The 23,374-nt window shown below is 33.8% G+C and overlaps 1 protein-coding gene and 1 long non-coding RNA gene across 6 annotated transcripts in view; one reads left to right on the top strand and one right to left on the bottom strand.

Moving 5' to 3' along the window:
• The window catches only part of LOC149625180 (lachesin-like), a 164,973-nt gene that overhangs the window by 19,562 nt on the left and 122,037 nt on the right, over window positions 1-23,374 (top strand). The window lies entirely within an intron of this gene.
• Window positions 8,154-9,713, bottom strand: LOC149625182 (uncharacterized). 3 transcript variants are annotated; one of them, XR_016374569.1, is made up of 5 exons: window positions 9,238-9,713; window positions 9,064-9,144; window positions 8,896-9,004; window positions 8,317-8,807; window positions 8,154-8,247 (listed from the first exon to the last, which is right to left on the bottom strand). It is a non-coding gene; the product is annotated as an uncharacterized LOC149625182 (long non-coding RNA). The 3 variants fall into 3 exon arrangements; XR_016374568.1 differs by having other exon boundaries at window positions 8,154-8,830; XR_016374567.1 differs by having other exon boundaries at window positions 8,154-8,807.

Here is a 23,374-nt window from a genome sequence, read left to right as displayed (position 1 = left end):
CTATTGACCCATTTCAAGTTAATTGTACTATGGTAATTAACCGCTTGCCTGCCTTACGACCGAATTACCATTCGGCTGAAAACTACCGCAATTTGGCGGTTTTGGATTTGGTCTAATGGGACAAACATCTTGGCTTAATTTATAATTCTATCTACGCCCGTTAACATCTGATTAACTTGAGTGGTTATGTAAAATGAGCAATAATCCCATCTATTTTGTAAAACATTAAGCAAAATTTATAGTTTAGAAGAATGAAATATTTTTAAATCGCAGAAATGCACCGTTATAAAGCGATTCGCTTATTGTAATTTTTAAGTCAAATTAGGTAACCCTGTAACGAACTTAAACGAAGTTTGAACATAGAATGAGTTCCCAAAAATAATTTTCTAACGTAATATACTGCCTATATTATTAAAAGCAAATATTTTTATTTTTAAACGCTGTCAACGATAAAACGTTTGTTATTATTGAACTTTTTTTTATTAAATTTACAGCATTTATAGGATAAATAAGAGGCACAATGCTTGAAATTTGTGTCTCAATGAAACGTAACCTAACTAACATATGCCTTACCTAACCCGACCTATAAAACAAGCAATATTTTCAACGTTATTAGTTGAAGGACCTTGAAAAATAAACGATTTTTTGGAAAAGGCCCGCGTTGTTTAGTAATGACCTAATATTAATCTCGGTTTGTAAAATAAAAATAAAATTTTTATGCCATGAAATATTTTCCAATAAGCAATAATTGAAAGCATGTATTTTTAAAAAATTGTGCATACAAAACTCAGAAAGGTTTTTAAGTGATGTTTTAAAAAGTAAAACATGCTCATTATTAAAACCAATCTGACTCCATTAGTTGTTGCCCAAAAGAGTTCATTTGGATAATTTTAACGGCATTAACTTATAATCGTGTTCATTCAGGATTGATATAATAAGAAAGCCTTCAACGTGTACATACACAATAGGAAAGGTAGTGAAGTCCCACTGAACACGACTATAAATATTCCTGTAAATCAGGCGTATGGTCCTGAAATGGGGTGAACAGGGGTTTGATATGAGATTAATAGGGGTTTTAATTTGGGACATGAAATATGGGTAAATATGGACTTGAAATGGGGGTAAATATGGACTTGAAATGGGGCTAAATATGGACTTGAAATGGGGGCTAAATATGGACTTGAAATGGGGGCTAAATATGGACTTGAAATGGGGGCTAAATATGGACTTGAAATGGGGGCTAAATATGGACTTGAAATGGGGGCTAAATATGGACTTGAAATGGGGGCTAAATATGGACTTGAAATGGGGGCTAAATATGGACTTGAAATGGGGGTAAATATGGACTTGAAATGGGGGTAAATATGGACTTGAAATGGGGGTAAATATGGACTTGAAATGGGGGTAAATATGGACTTGAAATGGGGGTAAATATGGACTTGAAATGGGGGTAAATATGGACTTGAAATGGGGGTAAATATGGATTTGAAATGGGGGTAAATATGGATTTGAAATGGGGGTAAATATGGACTTGAAATGGGTGTAAATATGGACTTGAAATGGGTGTAAATATGGACTTGAGTGCTCATTTAATTGTAAAGATTAAAAAGTAAAATTGAGACTGGGTGAAAGATAAGTGTAGTTTTAATTTCCTTGTGTCCCATTCGACCGAATCCCATTCGACCGAACGCGTTTCCCATTCAACCGAACGCGTTTCCCATTCAACCGAAAACAGCCCAAATGTGCGGTTTTGGGAAAATATATATTAAAATTTAAAAAGCAAACGTTTTCACCTTTTTTAAGGAATTTTTTTACCCTACAGTTTTCGTTGTATATATATATTGATGTTTGAAATGCAAAATTTAATTTTGAGAGTGATTGATAATGGAGAGAATTGCATTGTTTTGGAAAAGGTGGCAGCTAACTATTAGGAGAATATTTTGGAAAAGGTGGCAGTTAATTAGTAGGAGAATGTTTAGGAAAAGGTGGCAGCTAACTATTAGGAGAATATTTTGGAAAAGGTGGCAGCTAATTAGTAGGAGAATGTTTTGGAAAAGGTGGCAGCTAACTATTAGGAGAATATTTTGGAAAAGGTGGCAGCTAATTAGTAGGAGAATGTTTTGGAAAAGGTGGCAGCTAACTATTAGGAGAATATTTAGGAAAAGGTGGCAACTAATTAATAGGATAATAACCTCACCTAACCTAACCGAACCTGACCTAACCTAACCTAACCAAACCTAACCAAACTTACAATTTCCTTCTCTGGGTTTGAACCCGAGCCTCTGAATTAAAAGCCTGATATTTTACCATGCTGCTGCGGTGATTCGAAATCCTCACAGACATTTAATTAACTAATTCTTTCAAATAAATTCCCATTGAGCAGAAACCCGCCATTGGGCTGGAAATTTAAATATATTCTCCATAAAAAACCAAAAAGCGGTTTCGGTCCAATGGGACTATACCTTTAATTTTAATTAAATAAGGTATCCATGAATTTAACCAAAAAAGTGGTGTTTTGGGTTAATTTCACCTTAATTTTATTTAAGTTTAAAGGTTTACCTCGATTAAATTTAGTTTAAAGGTCTATCTCGATTAAGTTTTGTTTTTAGGTTTATCTCGATTAAGTTTAGTTTTTAGGTTTATCTCGATTAAGTTTAGTTTTTAGGTTTACCTCGATTAAGTTTAGTTTTTAGGTTTACCTAGATTAAGTTTAGTTTTTAGGTTTACCTAGATTAAGTTTAGTTTTTAGGTTTATCTCGATTAAGTTTAATTTAAAGGTATATCTTGATTGTTTAATTTAAAGGTATATCTTGATTGTTTAATTTAAAGGTATATCTTGATTAAGTTCAATTTAAAGGTATATCTTGATTAAGTTCAATTTAAAGGTATATCTTGATTAAGTTCAATTTAAAGGTATATCTTGATTAAGTTCAATTTAAAGGTATATCTTGATTAAGTTCAATTTAAAGGTATATCTTGATTAAGTTCAATTTAAAGGTATATCTTGATTAATTTTAATTTAAAGGTATATCTTGATTAAGTTCAATTTAAAGGTATATCTTGATTAAGTTCAATTTAAAGGTATATCTTGATTAAGTTCAATTTAAAGGTATATCTTGATTAAGTTCAATTTAAAGGTATATCTTGATTAAGTTCAATTTAAAGGTATATCTTGATTAAGTTCAATTTAAAGGTATATCTTGATTAATTTTAATTTAAAGGTATATCTTGATTAATTTTAATTTAAAGGTATATCTTGATTAAGTTTAATTTAAAGGTATATCTTGATTAAGTTTAATTTAAAAGGTATATCTTGATTAAGTTTAATTTAAAAGGTATATCTTGATTAAGTTTAATTTAAAAGGTATATCTTGATTAAGTTTAATTTAAAGGTATATCTTGATTAATTTTAATTTAAAGGTATATCTTGATTAAGTTCAATTTAAAGGTATATCTTGATTAAGTTCAATTTAAAGGTATATCTTGATTAAGTTCAATTTAAAGGTATATCTTGATTAATTTTAATTTAAAGGTATATCTTGATTAAGTTCAATTTAAAGGTATATCTTGATTAATTTTAATTTAAAGGTATATCTTGATTAATTTTAATTTAAAAGGTATATCTTGATTAATTTTAATTTAAAAGGTATATCTTGATTAAGTTTAATTTAAAGGTATATCTTGATTAAGTTTAATTTAAAGGTATATCTTGATTAAGTTTAATTTAAAAGGTATATCTTGATTAAGTTTAATTTAAAAGGTATATCTTGATTAATTTTAATTTAAAGGTATATCTTGATTAATTTTAATTTAAAGGTATATCTTGATTAAGTTCAATTTAAAGGTATATCTTGATTAAGTTCAATTTAAAGGTATATCTTGATTAATTTTAATTTAAAGGTATATCTTGATTAAGTTCAATTTAAAGGTATATCTTGATTAAGTTCAATTTAAAGGTATATCTTGATTAATTTTAATTTAAAGGTATATCTTGATTAATTTTAATTTAAAGGTATATCTTGATTAAGTTCAATTTAAAGGTATATCTTGATTAAGTTCAATTTAAAGGTATATCTTGATTAAGTTCAATTTAAAGGTATATCTTGATTAAGTTCAATTTAAAGGTATATCTTGATTAAGTTCAATTTAAAGGTATATCTTGATTAAGTTCAATTTAAAGGTATATCTTGATTAAGTTTAATTTAAAAGGTATATCTTGATTAAGTTCAATTTAAAAGGTATATCTTGATTAAGTTCAATTTAAAGGTATATCTTGATTAAGTTTAATTGAAAGGTATATCTTGATTAAGTTTAATTTAAAAGGTATATCTTGATTAAGTTTAATTTAAAAGGTATATCTTGATTAATTTTAATTTAAAGGTATATCTTGATTAATTTTAATTTAAAGGTATATCTTGATTAAGTTCAATTTAAAGGTATATCTTGATTAAGTTCAATTTAAAGGTATATCTTGATTAAGTTTAATTTAAAGGTATATCTTGATTAAGTTTAATTTAAAAGGTATATCTTGATTAAGTTTAATTTAAAAGGTATATCTTGATTAAGTTCAATTTAAAGGTATATCTTGATTAAGTTCAATTTAAAGGTATATCTTGATTAAGTTTAATTTAAAGGTATATCTTGATTAAGTTTAATTTAAAAGGTATATCTTGATTAAGTTTAATTTAAAAGGTATATCTTGATTAATTTTAATTTAAAGGTATATCTTGATTAATTTTAATTTAAAGGTATATCTTGATTAATTTTAATTTAAAGGTATATCTTGATTAAGTTCAATTTAAAGGTATATCTTGATTAAGTTCAATTTAAAGGTATATCTTGATTAAGTTCAATTTAAAGGTATATCTTGATTAAGTTTAATTTAAAAGGTATATCTTGATTAAGTTCAATTTAAAGGTATATCTTGATTAAGTTCAATTTAAAGGTATATCTTGATTAAGTTCAATTTAAAGGTATATCTTGATTAAGTTTAATTTAAAAGGTATATCTTGATTAAGTTTAATTTAAAGGTATATCTTGATTAAGTTTAATTTAAAAGGTATATCTTGATTAAGTTCAATTTAAAGGTATATCTTGATTAAGTTTAATTTAAAGGTATATCTTGATTAAGTTTAATTTAAAGGTATATCTTGATTAAGTTTAATTTAAAAGGTATATCTTGATTAAGTTCAATTTAAAGGTATATCTTGATTAAGTTTAATTTAAAGGTATATCTTGATTAAGTTCAATTTAAAGGTATATCTTGATTAATTTTAATTTAAAGGTATATCTTGATTAAGTTTAATTTAAAAGGTATATCTTGATTAAGTTTAATTTAAAGGTATATCTTGATTAAGTTTAATTTAAAAGGTATATCTTGATTAAGTTCAATTTAAAGGTATATCTTGATTAAGTTTAATTTAAAAGGTATATCTTGATTAAGTTCAATTTAAAGGTATATCTTGATTAAGTTTAATTTAAAGGTATATCTTGATTAAGTTCAATTTAAAGGTATATCTTGATTAATTTTAATTTAAAGGTATATCTTGATTAAGTTTAATTTAAAGGTATATCTTGATTAAGTTTAATTTAAAAGGTATATCTTGATTAAGTTTAATTTAAAGGTATATCTTGATTAATTTTAATTTAAAGGTATATCTTGATTAAGTTTAATTTAAAAGGTATATCTTGATTAAGTTTAATTTAAAAGGTATATCTTGATTAAGTTCAATTTAAAGGTATATCTTGATTAATTTTAATTTAAAGGTATATCTTGATTAAGTTTAATTTAAAGGTATATCTTGATTAAGTTTAATTTAAAAGGTATATCTTGATTAAGTTCAATTTAAAGGTATATCTTGATTAAGTTTAATTTAAAGGTATATCTTGATTAAGTTTAATTTAAAGGTTTATCCTGATTAATTTTAATTTAAAGGTATATCTTGATTAATTTTAATTTAAAGGTATATCTTGATTAAGTTTAATATAAAGGTTCATCTTGATTAAGTTTAAATTAAAGGTATATCCTGATTAATTTTAATTTAAAGATTAATCTTGATTAAGTTTAATCTAAAGTTATTCGAGTTTTTATCCAAAATATGTATATATTATGTTTAAATTCACCCTAATTATACTTAATTGAGTTGAAATTAATGAAGGATTGTGGTTTGGCAGTATTGATTTAGCTTATAAATTGAGCTTGTTTTTAAATGACAATTTAATTAATCGTAAGAATTAAACAGGAAAATGGAGGCTGGGTGAAAGATTTCTTAGTTTAATTATAAGGTATCCATGAATTTACCCAAAACACGAATCTTTCACATTAATTATACTTGACTAGCTGTTACCCGCGGCGTCGCTCGCGTGTAATAAGAACTACCACCAAAATGATACAAAGAATGGGTAGATTTTACTGATGACTAATATTTTTGTAGCATCCTAGGAGCGAAGGCACTCGGCGTTGCCCGTCAGCCCGTCGGGACATTTTTTATTACTTTTCACGCGGACATTATTCCATAAAGAAGGGTTTTTTAGTTTTTGGCCGCCATTTAAAAAGATGGCAACAAATCGAACCCAAAAGAGCATTCAGTCTGTCTATAGGTTAAAGGAAACCCGTGTACTAAATATCTGTGAAATCGGTTGAAACGCGCGGACTTTGTTGCATAGAGAAGAGTTTTTACATTTCTGGGCGCCATTTTTTAAGATGGCGGCGGATTGCAAAAATCTTTCTTAGTACGCGCCTACTACTTATGAGTAACGTTCCTGCAAATTTTCAGCCTTCTAGGGCAAGCGGTTTGGGCTGGGCGTTGATTATCTGTCAGTCTGTCAGTCAGTCAGTCAGTCAGTCAGTCAGGACTTTGATTTATATAGATATAGATTGAGTTTAATTTAACGGCTTATCTTGTTTATCTTGTGTGGATTTAGTTTATAATAAAAGTTTCAATAAAATTTTAACTTAAAGTGTTAGTGCCACGTTTTTTGAAAAGTGGCTAATTTTCGTTTTAAAACATCAATTGGGTTATAATAACAGTAGATCCAAAGTAAAAAGTCTTAAAGAAATTTATTCATTTTGTAATATGAAAAAGAAAATTGATATTTCACATACCTCATTAAGACGGAATAAATTATAAATATACCCCTGGTGACGTCATAAGAGGTTGACCAGCGCGAGACAGATTTCATTACGAGAGCTAAGCCTAATTTTTAAACATCGCGCGCGCGTCAAATACGATCACCACCTATCAATAAAAAAATAGGACTTGCGGAGTCGCGCGTGCCGTGTGCTCACGCGCGCTCGAATCGTGACGTCACCAGGGGTATATGGAGTACCGCGAAATTTAACTGTCAAAATAGTTTGATAAAATTCTGCGACTCCGAAAGCCGGGGTTTTAATAATATTAGAAAAATTATAATGCATTATGTAAATAGATATTCTGAATCAGAAAGATTTGATCTTTCATATGGGAATAAAACCTTTCAGTTTTAAAAATAGCGATTTTTGGTGACTCTAACACTTTAAATTGCAATTACCCTAAAAATTTTAATGTATGCGCTTTTGATGTATTTTAATGATCATTTAGATTAATTTGAAAGTGAAACAGGAAACTACTGTGGCTGTACGAAAAACTTGTGATGTTTTAATCTTAATTTGAGCGTGGTTCGTGAGAGTGGATTAAGCTTAAAATTTATTTGAATTTTTTACCCTAATTGCAATGTTTAGTGCAGTTTAATATTTTTGCCATATATTCATCATTATGGTACCCTAAACTTTTGGGTAGTTTACACAGTTTATTTAAAAGTTATTTGAGCTATAAAATGAGTTTAAATGTATACTTCACCTTAATTGCAATTTTTAGTGGAGTTTTCGATTCTTATTTTACCCTAAACTTTTGAATTTCGCGCCTATTAAGGTACTTTGGAGATAATTTAAATTAGCTTAAGTGTGAAAGAGAAAACATGGGCTTTACCAACGGCTTGGTAAGATACAATCTTAATCAAGGACATCATTTAAGAGTTATCTGAGTTTTCATCCAAAAAAAATGTACATTCGGGGTTTAATTTCACGTTAATTACACTTAATTACGTTGAAATTAACTTGTCGTCAGTGCTCATTAAGCTTATAAAATGACTTTTAATAAATAATTCACCTTAACTCTAATGTTTAGAGGAGTTTTTTTATTATTTCCAACACATTGCGTTCAATTTTTATCATATCCTGTGCTAGGTTTGTGGTAACATAAAGATTATCTATACAATATGTTAATGAATGATGTTATTCTATAGTTTAGCTTGAATACCAGTAATTAAATCAAATACCTATACAATTCATAGCAATTTAAACCAATAAACAAACGGCAACGTGGACTGTGGAAATAGCAAACAACGTAACCCTCCGTTTCTAACGTGGTTACGTTGAGAGAATCTGTGATGTAAACATAAAAATTATTTGACTAATTAAATTGTATAACGACACTGTCCTTCTGGATTAACCAGCACCACTGTTACTTATGAATTGAACAATCCACTGTTGGTAACAAATAGTTTATAAAATGATAACGTAACATCACAGTATGACTGATTCAATAGGACCAAAGTTGTTTTAATTAATAATCTGGTCCTCTACATTGGTTTAGTTTTAAGGAATTATATCACACACCTTCACAATTAGTAGCATTTTAGTGAGATTAACAAATAATGAAACCCCGTATACCTGTCCTCAAATGAGAATGTTGAATGAACTGCGCTAACCTATACACCACTCTTTTAACTGCCGTAGGGAAAACACATTGAACATTTTGTGATCTTTCCTGTAATATTTTGAAGTTGAATTCTTCACAGGGTGAAAACACTACCGTTGATTTCTAAACCATTAACAAATAATGAAACCCAGTATACCTCATACGTAACCCTCCGTTACCAACGTGGTTACGTTGAGAGAATCTGTGCTGATGTAAACATGGAAATTCCTCTACATTGGTTTAGTTTAAGGAAATATATCACACACCTTCACAATTAGTAGCATTTTAGTGAGATTAACAAATAATGAAACCCTGTGTATAGTACCTCATATATTTGTTTGTAGCAGGAAACGAAGCAGACTGCGTATTTTTGGAATACAGAGCTGGAAATGAGCTTTTTTTTTATCTTGAAAGGGGAAAGACTATATAAATACTATATTACATAGACAAACTAAAATACAACTTAAGCCTTGGCCGTAAAGAACGTTCAAAAACTTACTTTAAATGATATAAAAACCTCTGTTAACTGTAATTATTTATCTGAATTACTTTTCTAGACGAAAATTCGACCTGCTAACGACTTATTTCTTATTAAGGGTGCTACAGTTAATTAGAAAATACATATAAAGGTGCTCAAGCTCGGATGAGATAGTAAAGTAATTTGTCAGCGTCTACTGCTAGACAGTCTGACCCAAAAGTAATTTTTGACGTACTTTCAGAATTAACTAAAATTAACATACTTAGAGTTAATTGATTTAAATTAAACTAGCCGATAGCACACCTTGAATACATAATTGTTAAATTAAGAGTATTTCGAAAAGTAACTTCGCTCTAGTTTTTCAGTGAGAGGTGGCTAAATATCACGAAAAACCCCATGTTAATCTCCATAGGAAAATTGGTAAAAGCATGTGAATTTTGCTTTAACGTTACAAAAGAGTATCAAGTCATATCTACAAGGGCCTACCGGCCCTGTAGAATTTTTTCTTTTATAATATGGTTTTCCCATTTCGTTTTTTCTCTATTTTTTTGTCTCTATGAGAGTTTCTCTTCTCTTTCATCTTGCTTTTTAGGGTCTTCAATTTTTTCGTGGTCCGATATTGTCAAGCACTGCCGTCTCAATATAGACCTAAGATTTGTTGTTAAGAAAAAGAAGAGAAACCATGTTTGTTATTTCTCAGCTACTATCCGTTTCTTTTTATGATATAAAAGAAGAAAATAACAAAAAATAATAAAGGTTTAATGGACGGGGCTACTTTCTGTCCTTTTTTGTGTATAACTCCGCGCAACTTTACCACTGTATTAACATGTATAGTAATAACACGATTCGTCGTAATAAAGGTTTGAAAATGTCTCAATCAAGAAGGGTTTCTGTTACCTCAATTTGCGTTGAAGTTAAAATTTGTACTATACACGGTGTTTTTGCCATAAATTAAGGGGGATGTTCTTTGGGCGGTTTTGAGTCTAAAATGATCTGTAACATTTTTCCGAGTTATGATTTGATGGACTTGTTATTTAAATTAGAAATAATAATAATTGTCATTCAGTTTCTTAACTAAATTTAAGGGATCATCCGTAAAATACTGATTCCAATCTTAGCTTGAAAACAGTGTCCCTTGTGGCAAAAATGGAGATAGAAGTTACAATTTCGACTCGAAATCGATTTCCCAAAGAACATCCCCTTAATTTATGCTAGACTTATCAGAAACACCCTGTATACTTTTCAACATAAACAGTAAATTAAATGCCTTAGATTAGAATCTGCGATTATGGTAACTTGACACGTAAGAGCTAACTTAAGACTTGGCGATTCAGAACTTAAAACTGATTTTAGTGGTTGCAGTTGCGTTCGGAGAGAGAATAAAGGATTACGCGCATTTGTACGTAAATGGTCTTATTGGTACACGCGATTGAACGCGCTTTTCTGACGTCGTCAAAACAGTTAATCCATCGTAATACAAGGATTATCGTTAACTCGATTCATGGCGGTTAAAAATTACAAACGGATTTTAGAAATTGACCTTAGTTTTCCAATAGATTTGCAATTAATAAAGCAGAGGAAGTATGCTATTTCCCAGACTGTATGTTAGTGGTTGCCGCTGCGTTCAGTGAGAGAAACCGAAGCTAATAACCGATCTTATTGGTAGGTGCGACTGAACGCATCATTATGACGTCGGAAAAGTAACCCCAGTAAAGTGAGTAAACCTATCGTTCCTTCACCATTATTTCAAGGATTCCTGGTTAGTAATAGTCTTTAGGAGATCCTAGCCGTTTCATAATGAAGACGGGCTTTCAACCCGCTATGTAAAACACGAATATGGGCGTCACCAATTTTTCCCGCGGACTTTTTCTTTTTACAAATCCGAGTCTTCCTTCTCTAAGAAACTAAAGTGATTGAAGACTTCATTTAATTTTTAAAAGATCTCATCCATTCTCCCTTTATAGATAAGGCTTTCGAAAGAATAGAGTGTTCAGCCAACGGAGATGAACTTACGCGAGAAGAAAGACAGAAAGAAGAGGATCACACAAAACGAACTTTGAAATTTGCCGCCAATAACCTTTCCTTCAATTAATTTCTTTTTCTGTGTTAAGAATCTACGATGACTCTTTGTAGAACGCTAATACATTTTAAACGAGCAAGTCCTAGAGGTTATCTATACGATCCTTTCAATACGAAAATATACAGGGTGTTTCTGATAAGTCTGCTGTTAATTAGAAGGTGTCAAACTGAGTTTTCCTCAAATTGGCTAATTTGGTCGCTTATTATGTTTAGAAATAATCAGGGATAGATTTAATTTTCGAAGTAGGAATGGAGAACAGAGTAATCTGGGCGCGCGTCAAAGTCCCGAACCCCCTTCTCTGGGCCGGGGGTATGAAAGAAGAGGTAGGCCATAGCGACATAGGTAGAAAGGAATTGCGTATTTTTCGCCGTCCCCGTTAGCAACGTCATCAAAATGTAGTTTAAGTGAGCCAATAACTTAAAGATAATTTAAAATTTTCATTACGTGTTGGAGGGAGGGGCTCTATACTGGGCTATGAGCCGGACTGAAGTAAATACTAACCGTTCTCCATTCCTACTTCTAAAATTAAATCTATCCCTGAAATAATTAAATCCTTATACAGCAGTAACCATTTTATAAGTTTTGGTTTAATTTTTGTCCAAATTTTAAATCGATGAAGTGTTTTGTTTACTATTTTAATTAATTAAGATTATACATGAGTAAGTAAAAATGAAACTTCAATTATTATTTTGCTTCATTAATTGCGGAAGTAGGTTTTGAAAACCGTACCCGTTTATAAGTTTGATTTATAAGCAAATCAAGACATATATTTACCAATTAAATATCACTCGTTTGTTTTTAATTGCTATTCAATAGATTTTTATTTGAAGCGGCAATGAAGTACCTCATTAAAACTTTTAACTCCTTTTTTGCACCCGTTTTTTTATCTTTTGAAGTTTTTGTTTAATTAATTTTTTTTTCATTAAGTTTCATCTATTTTCGGTTTTTCTGTTGGGGATATTGAAGGACATACAGGACAGGACGGTCTTTCGATATAGTTGTCCCAGGTGCACTAGACGATGAGAAGCGGATAATTGCTAACGGAGCTGACATTTTTAGGTCGTTATCGGGAGATTTTTAACGGCCGGGGTGAGGATAGTTGCAAAAACAGACAGTTAAAAAGGGACTACCAATATGCGGTATTGACATCTGGAACAGAACTATTCTTAGCCATCGACAATTAACACAAAAGATATTAATTAAGAATTTGGCAAAAATCAACGACTGCTTTGTGTGGCTTCACGATTCCACATAGTTAATGTTACCCCCAAACCTATCAGACCATTTCGATGGGAAAAATACTGGGGTAAAACTTAGGCTTCATCTCGCTTTATGGCGCCTGCGCTGTAGTTTTTTTGAATTCGTGACGTCAATGTATCAACCTCCTTATATGTCCCAATACTGAAGGTTGCCTACCCCCCTTTTAATATCGAAAAGGTCTATCACGTGATGCCTCGTTTTCACAATTACCAGTACTATTTTACAATTGTTGGTAGCCTGTTTCACTTTACGTTTTCTCAGGTAGTTTTCGACACTTAATAGGCATAATAATTAATTCAAGAATATTTTACTAATTAATGATTAATAGATGGCGCGGAGAACTTATAATATTCAAGAAGGTTTCCTGTCCCTACTTATTATTCCTCGGTTAGTTTTGAAACAACGTTGCAGTCAGTCAGTGGAGGCCAGTGTTATTACACGTCAAAGGTTGCTTTCCAAATGGCGTAAGTGTATTTCATAACACAGAACGTGCAGTGTTGGTATAGTTAGAAATTGAGTTTGGGAAGTGTATTCTTTTTTCGGTTACCTCGTTCAATCACGGACGTACTTCTGCCGGTGACTTCATTTCGCAAGTTTTAATTTTAGTTACAGAGCCCCAAAAAAACTTCAAAAAAGGAAACGTCGACGACGTTTTGACAATAACGTTTTAAAACCTTACTAAATTTAGCGAACAAAGTATGGTTGGTGGTGATCTAGTTTAAATAAATTTAGTTCAACGACGTGTTTTCCTGGGTCACGAGGTATTTCAATTTGTATCAAATGCAAATAGACATAACTCTATCGAAAATGACCAATAGCATTGGAGAGGTTAATGAAAGCCTTCGATTTTATTGAATTCCCAGTATGGATTTTAATATCAATGTCTCAGAGAAGTGGCTCAATTACTACCATCTCTATTTGTCATTGTTATTGCTGAATGTACAGGGTGTTTCTAAAAGGTCTCACCAAATAAGGGCAGTGTTCTTTGGACGATTTCAAGTAAAAAACGTTTTATGAAATTTTTATGATTGAAGTGTTTTACGAATTACTTCTTAAGTTTAACTAAAAGACTGACAGACATTGCTAATTTAATTAAGAGGTAATCCGTAAAACACACCAAACATAACTTTAAAACTGACCCTTGTGGCAAAATGTGATAGTATTTACATTTTCGACTCGAAATGGCCCTGAATTTCTAACGGACGTTTCAAAAACACCCTGTATACTCTGACTAAAAGTGATTCTAAAACTGTACCATAATATTTACTCCATAAATTCCTTCAACCCTTCCTTGTTCATTTAATTATAGCCAATAAGGAAAAAAGGCAGCGATTATAAATACCATCATTCATTACGTCCCGTCATCTATTACTTCAAACCCAAAGGACAGATTATAGAAGAATTTCTTGGGCAAATAAACAAAACAGAGCGATATATATAAGATAATATTAACGGGGTAATTTTAATTGGAAATTCCCCCAAGGAGTGTTAGTATAAAAAGGAATGCGGAGGAGGAGGGGGGAAGCGGGAAGCTTTTGAGGCTGAAGCATTTTAGGAGGAGCGATGACTATGTTTGAATTTATGCTTCAGGATGAAAGGATAGAGTTAATGTTAAGAGGCGACGGGGATAAAGAGATTTTTTCCTTGTTTTTATTTTGCCTTCTTGTTCAGTACTTAATGTCCACGAAGAGAGCAATGATCTTTTTAGAGAGTGGAAGCGGAACTCCGCAAAGGATATAAAAGCGGGGACTGGCAAAATATAGAAATAACTGAAAGCTGGAGGAAAGAGTTGGATGGAGTTGAAAAGGGGACCCTGGACATGTGCGGAAATTGCAGTCTCCCTCCTCGGGTACACCCCTACCCTTCGGTAACAGATTGTTAAGTGCTGCCGCGTAGTGCCATTGTATTTGTATGAGAATTAGCTTCTGTTTTTAAGACACAGGGGGCATAGTCGACGTTTCCGTGTTGAACAAATACGCTTAAGGGTAAACCAAAAATCTAATTTCATTTTCTAGCAATCTGTACCTATATAAATCTAAGTCCTGACTGACTGACATGTCCTACTTGAAAAATTTCTATTTCAACATATTCCATTTTAAATATTCCACGTTTTTTCAACTGATATATTGTTAAAAGGTCAGTTTTTTTTTTGAAGATGTTTTCAAATTCAAAACATAATTTAAACCGCAATAGATAATGCTAAAATCTTCTATATCTATATAAATCGAAGTCCTGACTGATTGACTGACAGACTGACTGATAATCAACGCCCAGACCAAACCGCTTTCCCTAGAAGGCTGAAAATTTGCAGGAACGTTACTCAGAAGTAGGCGCGTACTGAGAAAGATTTTTCCAATCCACAGCCATCTTAATAAATGGCGCCCAGAAACGTAAAAAATCTTCTCTATGCAACAAAGTCCGTGTATTTCAACCGATTTCGGAAATATTTAGTACACTGGTTTCCTTTAACTTATAGACGGGCTGAATGGTCTCTTGGGTTCGATTTGTTGCCATATTTTTAAATGGCGGCCAGAAATTTAAAAACCCCATCTATGTGGAATAATGTCCGCGTGAAAAGTAATAAAATATGTCCCAACAGGCTGACGGGCAACGCCGCGCGAGTGCCTTCCCTCCCACGGTGCTACAAAAAAATTAGTCATCAGTAAAATCTACCCATTCTTTATACAATTTTGATGGAAGTTCTTATTACACACGAGCGACGCCGCGGGCAACAGCTAGTCAAATATATTTTCGTCTATTAGAGGAATTAAAATCAGATAACTGGTACTAGTGATCACTAATTGGTGTCTAGTTAAAGAAGCTAGTAGTGAACGGGGAAAAGACGAGGTTGGTGTAGGTCGTAAACATCATACTGGGAATACACTAAAACTAAAGGCCTTCATTAAACTTGTTTCAACTCAACTGAAGATCTTCAGTCCCTAGTAAACTGTCCTTGTTTTGACCAATAGTGAAAGGGCTAAGAAAAGAGGAAATAGGAGGGGTTGGGGTGGTCAGGGTCTAGGGTCTTTAGGGGTCGGGGTCGGATAAACCGTTCTTTAATGCGGCGTGTCGCCTAAGCGTGTTTTCATCCTGGCGTCTTTTCCACACAGGGCCGTAAAGGAGAAAATAATATCAAAGAACTCGTTTCTGCTTCTACCAACTATCGAAAAAGGAAAACAACTATTTTCTTTTTCATTCCAGTATGTTTCTCTCCGCACTTTTTATTATATTTCTTTGCTCTTGATCCTCCCATTTCACAGAATCTGAGTAAACTCACTCAATCTAAACGTAAACATGAATGTTGATTGAAATAATTTTCTTCAAGCGCTTGTGTATAGCCTATGAAAATAGTACTGAATGATTGAACAGGTTGTAATCTAAATTGTCATTGTCTAGAATAGATAGTCCTTTTTTGTGTTTTCGTGATTTAGGACTAATTTCACACGCGTTCCACCCTTTTCCCCGTGATTTCCAAGACTACTAAACGATCCCCAACTGGTTTCCAAGTCAGTTTTTGAAAGAAACCTCCAAGAAGAAGCTTGTATCTTTCTCAAAAAGTTAGTTTATATTTCAATGGCTGTTCCTTTGGGTCAAGCATTTCATTGTGGGTTTACAGTTGTCTTGAATCCTGACATTTCATTGTTGAATAATACCTATCATCATACTTTTCTTGAACAAGTAAAACCACGCCCGTTTGACGTTCCGATTTTTAGACAATCAAATATGGGTAGTACTTGTAATGTCCAGAGGAACACCGAACAAGGTTCTCCATCGTTTACAATGTAACCCTGTCTAAAATTGTACAGCGATTCCTCAGTATCAAATTGACATTTTATAAAATACACCATGCCTACTTCAAATCATTACTAATAATAGCAGGCGCTAGCGTATAATTTTAAAAAGATCATTAAGCCTAAATTTTTTCTGAATTTGGAAATATATTGACAAGTCGTAATTCCACTTGCTTCGGTCATAGCTTGCGTCGTTGAGCGAGTGATCGAGTGGGCTATGCTTTGGTAAAACCATTTTTATGCGTAAAGCCATGGTTTCTGAATTTTCACATTACACGCGTCCCGTGCCTTCGTAAATACATCAATATTCATTAAGCCTTGGGTTTTCAATTTGACATCTCCGGTGTTTTAACAATGTCACGTGATAAATGAATAAGCGTCTTGGAAACTTTGCCTTCCATCTCGTCTTTTGGCGCCTGCACTCTAGGTGTTTTAGATCAAGAGAGTGCGCAGAGAGGGCAATGTTTCAACCCCTCGTATGTCGAACCCCCTTTTCACATCAAAAAGGCTTATAAAGTCGGTCGTAAAACGTCTTGACACTTAGGTTTACTTAAACATTTTAGAATCTACGATGGTCAGTCTTTGGCTGGTCTAAACAATGAACCTTATTGCTAAGAAGGCACGCACTCGACCTCCTCCATTTGAACCTTGGAGTTCTCAATTTTCACGCGAACGAGGGCTTTCTTTTCTCGGCGTTTAATCCCTTAAAGGACTGGCAGTCCTTAGGGGGCGCGGAAGGTTATAAAAGTAGACGGCTCATCACGCGGCCCGCCTCTCAAACCACCATTATACCAAGCTCGTTAGTGATGAGATCTTTTTTTTTCATTCCTTCCTCGCCTTTGCATAACTCTTCTCGCCTTAATTTTCACACTGCTGGAAAACTCCGCTAGAGGGATATATGTATTCGGTACTACTTGGAGCAAAGAGTATACAGGGTGTTTTAAAAAAGGGTAATTATAGGTCCTAAGTACATTGGAATGAGTCTATCTGGCATTTTGTAACTTCTATGACATTTTAGAGTCCTAGAATGTTTTAAGGATGGCCCCTTAAATTTAAGTTAGAAACTGAAAGACAATTCTAAGGGGTCATCCGTAAAACACTCTTTACAACCATAACTTGTTTAGGCGGTGTCCCTTATGGCAAAATCAGTCATAGAAGTTACCCTTTCGATTCAAAATTTATTGTCCTTGCACCATCCAACTCAACTTCGGTCCTTTAATTACCCCTTTATTGGAACACCCTGTATTACGTGGGAAAAAGTAAAGAGAGATGGTGGTAAGAGGGGTATAGAAAAGCAGAGGGGGGAAGAAGGTGTCTTCGGTTCGCCGAGTTGTCTCTTTCAAATCCTAATTAGGCGAGAGGGCAAAAATGGCCGACCCTGCAGACACACTCTTTCAACATTATCGGTACTCTGGCGCATATTAAGTTTATTACCGAAGAGTGTTATTACCATAGTTTTTTTTGCTCTTCAGTGGTTTGGGAACAGCGAGAATGAAAATATTCAGATACGATTTTTCCACGCTTTTACAAGACTTTTACTGTATTTCGTTTCAATACCTATCTTGAATGGAGAGATGACATTTTCCTGCACAAGGGACAACACCGTTTACAAGTTGTGACTAGAGTGTTTTACGGATGACCCCTTAGCATTGTCTGTTTAGTTTCTTACTTAAATTTAAGGGGTGATCCGTAAAACACTGCAATCTACGTTCTTATTAGGGGGCGTCTATCGTGGACAAATGTCATTGTCGACTCAAAATTGACGACTCATAGGTCACTCCCACTGTGCTACCACCCGTTTTGAAACACCCTGTATATAATGAGTAAGATTATCTAGAATAAGGCTAGGAGTATATATCCTTGGAATAGAAACTGTAAATAAGCTCTTAACAAACAATTTTTAAATTGCCCCAGTTTAACTTTCAGTAGAAAATAATTATTCCAAATTAACATAAAAGTCCAAAACTTACTGGCGACTCCTTTATTTACTGCAAACATTGTTGAAACCACAACCATCTCAACTAACTATTCAACTGCTAACAATATCCATATGTATGGGCAAACAATACAAGTATAGGGTTACGGTATACCCTTTTGCTAAGCCTTGGTACTATTATTCTACTCCTTTTAATTATAAACTTTCTAGGGGGTAACAGCGGATCGCCTCTTGATGAAAGAGAAGTCAAAAGAGAGTAGGATGAAGATAGTTCGTCCCAATTTAAATATGCAACAAGTATAAGCGTCACCGCCTTACTATATCTATGGGATCTACTTAAACGTTGAATAACGTTAAAGCTGTATTGCGCTGGAAAATTATTTTAGGGGCAACTTAAACCCCTAAAGCAATCTCTTTCGTCAACTAGACTTAATTCAAAAGGAGCTATGTGATATGGGAGTTTCGCCGCTATGGTACTTCAAAGTAAAGACCATACGAAATCAAATGATAACACACCATCAGCAGTTATTCAAAAAAGGATCCGCAAAGAAGTTTTTTTTTAATTTTAGACAAAATTAGCATAAATTAGGCAGTGAGCTTAGGGGAATTCATTTACTCCCACCACCGTGCCTACTTTTAAACACTGTACATTGTAATTAGTTAATTTTTGTAAATGACCTTGATATACCCGAAACGAGATCATGACAACTGGGTGACGACGACTGGGCGTCCAACAATTCGAAAGATTGAAAATTGGGAGAAGTTAAAAATGTGTGAGCGACAACTGGGTGGCAACTGGCAATGAAACCGACAGAATGCCAATTGGATGAATAAAAACTTTATTTTGTAAAAACACGCACTACTTAGAAACCATAAATTTTGGATGGTCATAATTTTATGTACTGTGATGTCAGTTCAGCTTAGGTTCAGTACTTCAGTTAGGAAGGTTCGGATCAGTTGGGTCACGTTAGGTTTTGTCTTTCACCAAACCTTTACGGTTTTTTCAACAAATAAGTTGGGTACTTATTATTAAAAATATATAAATTCTATTCACCCAATTACCCTCTGTCGGAGTCATTGCCACCCAATTGTCGGACACCCAGTCATTGTCACCCAATATCTTTCACCCAGTTATGGTAGACACAACAGAAATAATACCTGTAGATCCCGATTTAAGTCCCTAGTTTAAACAGCGAGTTGACTGAAATTTAATAAAGAAGAATAGCAGTTCCGTTGGTATACTATTGAACTTTAATCTTAATTTCCTTGCTAATATTGCATTAAATTGTACCCTTAAGCGCTTTCCCATGCATGGAGCTTTCCTATCCCCTATAGGAAATAGTTATAAGATAAATTAAGTTTGGGGTTGCATGTGAGCTTTAAAGGATGGAGATTATGGTATCCTACTAAAAATCAATATATACCCCTATATTCTCCACTCTCCTCTTTTCAACGTATATTTTTTCGTCCTAGCTCTTGCATAAATTAACAGAGTAAAAAATATTTAAATAGCACGTGGGGCATGCAAAACGTAATCCGCTTCCAGCGGTTAATTCTTAACTTTCATTATATATTATTTTCGTTACGTATCAAAATTACTATTCAGGCTGTCGCGTCAGTATGGTGGCAGCCTTAAATTTGATCCGCGAGTAAGAGAGCTCCAAAACTTGTGTTTAAAGCTGTCTGCACGCTTTAAATTGAAGGTTGATGTATTGCAGATTTGCTAATTTAAATCTGTATTGAATTGTATTCTGTTATATAAACATGGATTATGTATAAATTCCATGGATCTTACGAAGGCTTGGAATACAGGCATAAGTTCATAAGATATGTTCGATAAGTTTGTCATGAAGTAACGTAGGTAAAACGTCATAGATTCTCGTAAAGCGATGCCTGGTGAGACGCTGTCAAGGCTTAGTAATGCAGATGCAGACTAAATACGAAGATGGACTGTAGCCAATTCTCGCTTGTCGTTCTCGAACTATAGCTCGAGCTGTAAGCCTCTAGCATTACGAAGTATAGGAAGTGTCAAGCTTACTCAAAATATCTTATAAACTTATGCTTAGACTAATAATCAGGCCTGGAAATGGGGAAAAATTCTTATAAAACACGTGTCCAGTGACGTCCTCCTTGACTAGAAAAATTATAGGACATTGTCCACTGGAGTTTGCAAAAATACTGTCGCATCTTCATAGTCAAACCATCAAAAGTACGGAAAATTTATTGCTCAAAATGTCCAGTGACTTCCTTAGTTTTTAGAAAAATTATGGGACATTTTAAAATTTTATTGGACAATGTCTAGTGTCCTGTGCTTATTTCCGGACCTGCTAATAATTATGCGTGACGAATTTCACTAGCATTGAAATAAACTTTGAGAAAATGACTACAAAATGATTCCAGTTGGCTGTATGCATTCCTGGTTATAGGAAAACTGGGAGAAGGTTAATTACGATACAAAAATATATAATAACGGTATGCCCATGCGAGGTTTCCCATCCCCTATAGGGTTTATAAGATCCATGTACGGTCTCGCATTTTGACCTTTATAGAACCTTAAGTAGTTTCATTCCCTTTTTGGCGGTATATGGCCTCGTTACTGGGTTAGGACTCCGTGATGTTGCCACCTGCATTCCTACTAGGGTGAAAATAGATTGGTATAGAAGAAAAAGGGTAGGGAAAAAAGGGCCTTAGGTGTTATATATCCGAGCTATTAGTAGGCTGGGTCAGTCGTGTCTTAGATTCTAAATGGACCAAACCTCTTGGCCATGAGAGCTATAATGTATAGCCGAGGCGAATTTTCGCCCCTGTAGACTAACTTCTAACTCGGGCGAGCCAACCGTACTAATATATTTCGCTGTCAAATACTATCTAAAATCAATGGATAAAGACCTGTAAGTATCGCTAGCCTACATCGATTATGGTCGTCAGCTGGTCCCGTGGGGGTGAAATTTTTAGGTACATTTCAGTCCGAACCATTACCATCACCATGAACTTCCAAAAGGAAGAGCGACGTTTAATTTTGAGCCCTAAGTAAGAAAATTACGAGTTGTTTTCATTGGAACAATTCGATCAAGAAGCGTCCCTCTCTTTGCGACAGTCCCTTTTTAAGTGTCCTTGCCTAACCGGACTTGTCAGCCCTTGGGCATTTGCGCTGTCTGGATGTTACTGGAGTCATAGGAGAAATTCTCAAGGGATGCGGCGGGACCTCCGCTTTTCGAGTCGGGAATCCAACCGACGAAATTAGATCTCTATAACGCGGATTCCAATATGGCGCGAATGTCATAAAATACTGCGGGCTTGGGTACGTTTATTATTAAGTTGGAATGGAGGCCTTTGCCTGGAATTCAACATTGTATACGCGGTTTCATACATTTCTCTAACATTCAGAATGTCACTAAAGCGATAGCCTGCGTGAGATCGACACCATCCAGTTCAATTCATATTTGAACCTTCCAAGAGCTCGAACAACTGGGTGACACCGAGTCAACGTCACCCAGTTGTCGTGATCCCATCTTGAACATGTACTGATCAAACTGATCTAAAACATTCCCTCGAACAACTGGGTGACACTGAGTGACTCAGTTGCCGTGATCCCATCTTGAACATGTACTGATCAAACTGATCTAAAACATTCCCTCGAACAACTGGGTGACACTGAGTGACTCAGTTGTCGTGATCCCATCTTGAACATGTACTGATCAAACAGATCTAAAACATTCCACATCACAACATTTTAAACAACAATACGTAAACAAAACTTCAGTACAACAGAATTGGTGAGCAACTCCGCAGTCAAAGTGTTTGATCCCGGTTCCAAAGTCGACAGTCTCGCGACCTTTCAACACTTATTTCTGCTTCTTTTGGCGAGTTTTCTTATACACTGTTTATATTCTTCTACTCTTTCTAAACGTTGCCATTTAAAGACTTAGAGACCCAAGAAAGTAAGGGAGAAAAAATCAATCTTAGCACTGCAGACTCTTACACTTTTTTTCCTCTTTACACATCTTGCTGAAGAAATATTGCACCCGGGAACTTTTCAAGAAAAGTTATCGCCAGACGTTATTTATGATGAGGAGGTATGGGGGGAGTAGAGGGATATTCCCCAGGATAGCACACACACCTAACGTCGTTTTAGAACCATAAAGGTACTGGTACAAAATACAGTGGCAAAGTTTAGGACCCAAAGGGTTTAGGTAGGTTTACGGTTTTAAATAATTCAACCGAAATTAACAATGAAATTCAATTACACTTAAGTTGATTGGTTTATTCGGCATGTACCGATCACTGTATGCTTTTTTGCTAAAGAAAAATCAACGCTCTACGTTAATATTAACTATTACCATACGTTTTAGAGGGCTGCAAACTGAAAAAAGTCATTCCCAAAGCCTGCCAACTCCAATGGTAAAATTTTCACAAACGCCACTGCCACCCTAACGCCATTGTTATATTTTCAACTCCTCCCTAACGCCACACTAAAGTTCATTTCATTTTTGAATCCCTGCCAAAGCCAATTGTGAGGTTTCACACGAATTCCAATCCCTACCAAAGCCAATTGATAAATTCAATAATATTTCCAATCCCTGCCAAAGCCAATTGATAAATTCAATAATATTTCCAATCCCTGCCAAAGCCAATTGATAAATTCAATAATATATTCAATCCCTGCCAAAGCCAATTGATAAATTCAATAATATTTCCAATCCCTGCCGAAGCCAATGTGAAATTTGACAATTTTTCCAATCCCTGCCAAAGCCAATGAGAAATCGGACAAGTTTTCTAATAATTCCTGCCAAAGCCAATGAGATATGTGACAAGTTTTCTAATCCTTGACCAAACTAATGAGATATCCGACAAGTTTTCCCATCTCTGCCAAAGCCAATGAGAGCTTCAACAAATTTTCTTTTTCCAAACACTATAGCATTTAACCTAACCAATTTTCATTTATATTTACCCCAACGTTTCCCAGCCGGCCGTGTGGTATATTATGAACTTATATATCATGAAGGTTTTCCACCGTTATCCCACTGCATTTTTTCAATTATTTTTATTATAAACTCGAACATTGTTTATAATTGTAGTTTTCCTTTTTAC

Source organism: Phalangium opilio, unplaced genomic scaffold (assembly GCF_054372755.1).
Source record: "Phalangium opilio isolate 3A_F unplaced genomic scaffold, DU_Popi_V2 ptg000105l_1, whole genome shotgun sequence".
Classification (NCBI taxonomy): Eukaryota; Metazoa; Arthropoda; class Arachnida; order Opiliones; family Phalangiidae; genus Phalangium; species Phalangium opilio.
Note: the sequence above shows the minus strand (reverse complement) of the source record. Positions and strands in the feature narration are given on the sequence as shown.